Genomic DNA, 7093 nt, shown 5'->3' on the forward strand with positions numbered 1-7093 from the left:
AGCTGGTGGATGTTTATTGGTTACAGCATAGAAGGTACTCCGTTAGTACCTTCCATGGTTACAGTACTAGTGACAGATGTACTGTCAATGGCTGTTATATCTTTAGTTGAATTTCATTGTAAAATTCTAGGTGTCATGGGTTGTTGGTGTGGCAACACAAATATTGAGGTCATAGGTGGATAGGTCATGTTGTTATGAATTGTCTTAGGGAGGAACGAGATTGGAAACACATTGTCTAGATAAATCGGTTTGTTCAAACCGAAAACCGGTCATAAACAAAACATAATAAAACATAATAAGACGTGTTTCCATTCGATTATTCTAATCGTTCGAACACCTTTTTACATCGGATATATTTTGAGATGGCATTTTGATTCATATGTTTCTAACATATCCCATATGCCCAGTGTAGGCGTAGGCCAAGCCGTTGATAATTTACTGCCGTATCGGACTATTCTTCTGACTCGGTCTGTGTCGCACATCGTGTACGACACGAAGAAGACCACCAATGCCAAATACATCAGTCAATTAACTTAGCATGATCCGTTATTTAATTAAACTTAAAATTATTATCAAAAGCCGTGGACATATAATTCAACTTTCGATAGTATGCCGATAACAGATTAAATGACTAGATCGTGCAGTCTAGACGATGTCTTGTTTACACGTGATGGGCGTTGTCTTCCGTATGCGCTCAATGGTTGCACTCTATTGTAAATATATCGTGGCTGTTTCTATGGCTCAGTCCGCATACACAATTTAGTCCACCAACTGCGCTCTGCAAGAGACCTGCGTAAAGTAAACTATGCATTCGTGTAGTAATTCTATAAAATATATCGACACGGGAGACATAATTGTTTAATTATATATATATATACGCTTTTATTTGGTGGTCCAATCTCATCTACGAAGGAAATGAAATGTAGAATACTCTGCCATGGGCAACATTTTTATCTAAATGAAATGCGTTTTTTATCCGCTTATTATTTATATGCGTTATATAAAAATGATTCGAGGTAAAAAAAAATCATCAAATGTAATAGCCACGAAAAAGTCGTTAAACACAGAAATGAGAGATGAGTACAAAGGCGGTAAGGTGCCGAACCAACTCATTCTGTAAAAGAATCGGCGTGAAAACTATATCATAATTACCACAACGAAAACAAGGCTGGATAAACGTTTTCTGGTTTGGGTCCATACTGAGATTTTTGTTTTTCTGCTTTTGAGTAGCACTAAAAATGCAAAAATATTCAAATATTCAAATTCAGAGACAGAGACTAATTTAGACACACTCAGTCTACGCTTGGGGAGTACAGCGAACAGGAGTTCGGGGATCTACTATAATGGTATATTGGTACTTTGTTCTACGTTTGAAAATGTGTCGTACGAAATTGTATTTTCTTCTAAATTCACAACGTCATAGTGAAATTCATCTTTCCACTGGTGCAGGTTTAACACGTTTCTAATACTATTGGCGTGTTCTGTGTATTACTTTATTTTATAGAGTGCTCAAGCCTTTTACTAGACCTAACTTTCAGTTATATAGTGCAAGCTCCTGTACGCCTTTCCACAGGCCGTACCATAGGGCGCCACCAGCGGACACGAGAAGGAATGTCAATGAAGCCAATGTCGCAGAGGGCAGTATAATTTCGGAAATTATAATTCATAGCAATGTCGGTGCTAAATAAAGCAAAGATAGGTCGACTCGGAATCCAAGGTGTTTTGGCTTAAACTCATTTTGTACGTGTCAAAACAAATATTAATAGTTTTGAAATCGAGATCGATTGTAACTTACATATTACGTAACTAGAAAGCGTTTTCTGTTTTCAAGGCACGGGGTTTCCGAATTATAATGTAATATCCCTTCATTCTTCCTCGGTCATTATCAACATGGTTTGATTCGCTTTATATTGGGACAGAGCTGTAACCACCTAATAACATATGTCGAGTTTGCTAAGAAGAATAAAAGCCGCGTGCAATTCAAATATCCTTATCGACAATTATATAAGAAAAATATTAGGAATAAATAACTATTCACACGTAGTTGTCGTATGGCGATAAAACAAATGTTCTTATTATATGCCCACTAAATCACGGCAATTTCCCGTCTACGGTACAGACGGATGTTGTGAGAGCGAAGCCCGGAACAATGTTCCTTGGTGTTACTATGCACAAGCTGTGTAACGTAATTTGAAGAACAAGACAAGGTCAAGATAATTTCCCCATCAACACATCATTTAATTTCCACCACCTGTTGACAATGACCACTCAGAAGCCAGGACCACACGGTTTGTCACGACTTTCTTGCGGTTACCACCAGTGCCGCAAAAAGTCTTTACGATGATCTAATGACACAGCGAAGCGTAAATCTCTTGTGTTAGAAAAAGAATCGCATATGCGATTCTTTTTATGATTCCGAGTCGGGCATAAATCCACTTAGTCTATTCGATTCCGTCTTGGGTTTCCCCATCTTGAATTTTCAAGATGAATGTTCCGGCGAAGCACTCCGCTATCACCTTGAAGTATTTCATTAGGAATATGTGTATGTGACAATGCCCTCACAGTTTAGAATCAATTTACCAACAGCCAATCATATTGCTTCTTTCTTCAACGCGCTTGGCCAAGCTATCAAATTCATCACGAGATGCCCCACGCGCTCCACTCTGCCATGTATTTCTATGGGCTCTGCGCAAGCTGCTGTGAAGTACCGGTCGAAAAGCCAGTGAAAACGACTAAATTTGAGAAAACAGCATGACCTTAACTTTGAAGAAATCCTAAACAACCAAATTTAAATATGTTGCATATGTAGGGGTAATCTTGTTACACTGTTCAGAGGTGTCAACGACCATCCCAAAACACCGTTTTCTTAGAATTTATCGGACTTTGTTTTCACCATGATGATTGCCAGGCGGTGAAAATGTCTGACTCGAGAATAAATTTTGCTGCGCACAGTGGAAGCTGTGTTGGCTTGGATGTCAAGGCAATACAGCGACGATATCCATACATCATGCAACTCACTGATATTCAGACTAAAGCTATTCAAACTATACTTAGTGCCGTGTCTGATGTACTCGTTTTTAGTCGCACTGGAAATAGTAAATCCTTATGTAATTTATTATGCTTTACCGGCCTTGCGACTGTCGAGCATGGTAATAGTGTTGTCACCACTGTTGGGTACTATAGAAGAGTAGGTGTTATACCTCAAAGTTCATGATGTCACTGCAACATATATCGGCAGAAATGAAGCCGAAGACATCAGGAATGCAAAGCTCCAGCCGTTTCTGGCAGTCATTGTAACAAAGCTTTCTATTGGTCGGTAAACTTTCTATCGCGCAACCACGTGACATACACGGTTATGAATAGAATTACCGCACGGTGTTGTAGAGGGACGAATATCCGAACGAAACAACACCGTGCAGGCGGACGATGGGGTTTCCCAGTCGTTGTATTATTTTTTTACTTTCGTTTGAGTTCCACGTGCTAAAACTTTAGTCACCATTACCCACGATAGTGCAACCCGGAACAATACCAACAACGCCACCGACATGGTAAAAAAAGTTACGTCAACACTTGTGAATAACATAGCTTTACTATATGAATCACAAATAATCCACCTGTTTTAAATATATGGAAAATCCACACTGAACGTAAATTGATCTTGATTCCAACAATTTGGAATCATTCATTTGTGTTCAAGTAAAATAATAATTCCATAAATATAAACATAAGTACATAAGTAACACAGTCATTTATAAATGTACTTGAAACACTTCACCGGCAACACATGCACATAATTTATGAGACTCAGTCCATAAGTAGAAAACAATAACGGACTACTGACAAAAAGTTCACAGAAAACAGCTGACATGTTCATAATCAAGCTTTATTGTGAAATTATTGACTCTTAATGATGAACCAATTCTTTCAACCTTAGGAAATCTTAACGTTGTATTGTCAAACTTCCTTTCATTTCATTACAATTCGTGACTTCTTAGCACGCAACTCATCGATGGAACGCTGTACAATCTTAGCAAACACTCAGAAAGTGGCGCCCTCACCGTCTGATCCACGTTACACTCATGACTCATTCTGTAAATTGTAGAATAAGCAAAATCAGCATTACTTTCTCATCAAGGTCCGGAAGAGTTTTGGTTGGTAACAAATACGTCTCTGCGTTAAAGAAGTCGCCAGGTGAAGTGCATGTCAACATCCTCGTCAAAGGTCAATCATTGACAACGAGTATTTACATACAACCCGGAAACGCTTGTCAGTCGTCACTTCTCAGCAGTTGAATACCCTGCAATATGTATACTAGTACGTACAACGAACGTATCAAACCTCACACTGATTATCTTTACAGACGATGTAGTTCAGCCGAAGCCTTTGTGGAATAACCTGGAATTCAACACAAACATGCATTTTCATATACTATAAAGTTAGGAAGTGGTTCTGAATTGTACCAGGCTGGTATTCTGTTTATATTGAGAGGCTGCAAGCTATTTTCAGGCGTTGGTGGCGGTGTGTACGGCAATGGAGTTGGTGTATGAGCGACAGGAGGCGGATTGTCTGGACGGAAAAGTAATACATCGTCGTTCCCTAGATGGGCATTTTCCTCTGGTTTGTTCTCACAATGTCCGCTGTTCAGGTGAATCTCTTTGACTCTCGTCTCACGTCCTATCAAACGACGAAACAGTGACCTCAACGCTCTTCTCCAACCTTTTACTTTCTTTTCCGGTCTTGCACAAAATGCCTTCGCCGATCTGACTGGTCCCGGTGTTGGTCCTGCAGACATAGCGCCCTTATCGTAGTCTGGCATCACGCCTACTGAATTTGGTACGCGTACAGGAATAAAACGGACAACCTTTTCTTTTTTCTTTAATTTACACAAAAATGCCAAGAATTATTATTAATGACAGTTTTCTGTTATATATTTTTTCAACATATGGCGCCCCGTAGTGCCATTTACATATTTATTTTGGTAAACGAACAGTTTGATGAAATTTGCGGTAATATTAACAAATCGAACACGCGCTCAATTGGATAAAAAGGCGTAGAGCGTGTCGATGATGTCGCCCGGGGTCAGTGAGCATCAGCGATACGATGGACATTTAGAGAGTGGCCTTCACGAGAAGTGGGATTATCCAGTTTAATGCGGGATATACATAAAACGTTTTTTTACGAAAGAAGTGAAAGTACCTTTAAAATACGCGTCGGAAAGCGTTAAAAATGACGTAAAGAGTTCTGCTAAATATGATATCATGAGTCACGAATTGTGATATTCTTCTTATTACATGTACCCGTCCACATCGATTTCTTACCACTATAATAGTAATTTGTAGTCTGTCCAAGCATAAGCGTCCTTGCCCAGGGTCCATTCTCATTCATATGCAAAAATGAACACCACCCATGAACACGCAGCTATTCTCAGTTTATCGGGCGCTATTAAAAATTATGATAACACGGCTGTATCTCACTGAAACGTCGAATCTTCATTTGTCGATCGGTAGCACGTACACTCGAGGTCAATGCACGAGCACACGAAAACAAAAATATGTGTATGTGTGCAACTCAAAGTTTCCCAAATTTTTTAACAACAAGCTCAACAATATTTGTTCAGGTAGACTAATATATGGTTATTTTCGTAATTTCGCATTGTATTTGCTCGTGGCCTAAAATGTAAGCATCTACGACACGCTGACAATATGTGTATTTAGTTTTTTCTCAGATTACTACTATAATTGAAATAAGCTCTGATCATTGTGGAAGTTTGCGAGGGCGAGACGTAGCCCATGACGAATCCCTACAGCTCCATATTGGAGGAGGAGACGAACGAAGAGTCTACATGATTGGCTAGATTATATGTGAAACGAAGCGTCTATCGCGTCTACAATATTCTCATTATTCATTATTGTTGTTATAAATTACTGGGTTTGCCGTGTGTTAACGTAAAGCTATGATGTCATAAAATACATTTATTCTGACAATAGTGATAACAACAATTAATAATAAGTAGCACGTGGTCTTTTATTTATACGTGAATCCATCAATATAAAATAATAAAAAATCATCGCTTAGTATATTATATCACGAAACGAAATCTTAACTACAGGAAAGTGTTCTGAACGTGTAATAAAAACGTTCCATGGAAGTAGCAATATCCCGAATTTAGATACACCGGACGGTAGCGGAAATTTAATCCTCTAGTCGTCGTGATTCTGTTCCATTTGTTATTAACCTAACACCCGAAACCACCACCATCACCCTTCTGACGTTAAGATAACAATGATCTTACCTGCATGATGTGAACACTAACATATTGTGTTCTATTATGTAATTGTAACATATATTTAACACGTATAAATCGAGTTACAAAAATGATCACGCCCATTTTCGAACTTCGATATATGTTTAACGTTCAAATTTATCAAATTAAAATGTAATTACCCGTTAACCAAACTTCGAGTTACCTTGAGGGAAACATTAAACAAAACAAATTATTTTGACAGTGAGTTGCGATTACGCATTTGGACATCAAGCAATACATCGTTTTGCACAGTATATATGGGTTTTAGTTTTAATAACAATCACTGAATCGCTCAACAATTAATAGTAGAATTTAAAAAAACAAATATTTTAATACATGCGAATGTAATAAATACATATGACATTTAAACTGGTTACATAACAAAGATTGCTATTGTAGCGGAAACTTGACACAATAAGGCAAATATTTATGTTGATTACTCTTGAAAAACATGATATCTGTCAATAAATGACTATTACATTTACAATAAATTATAATCAGCGACGAAAATATGGTTTCCATCTCACATCGGGCTTAAATATAGAATACAATAATTATATAAATGTGTACTAGTATCATATTAGTAGTGCGAACCTCAAGTCATTGACAAATGTTGACGCAAAATTATCTTTGATTATCTTCTAAACGCCGTGCAGTGTTGTTTGTACGACGAAAACCATGTCTAGCAATGTCAACAATCTGTTTAATCGAGTCATCATACCGATTTCCGCTTTTTGGAGAGAAAACTTAAATTCGCAGTATTTGCAAATTTCACTCTTTTCGCAAAAT

Source organism: Saccoglossus kowalevskii, chromosome 1, assembly GCF_978046115.1.
Source record: "Saccoglossus kowalevskii chromosome 1, keSacKowa6.1, whole genome shotgun sequence".
In the NCBI taxonomy this organism is placed as follows: Eukaryota; Metazoa; Hemichordata; class Enteropneusta; family Harrimaniidae; genus Saccoglossus; species Saccoglossus kowalevskii.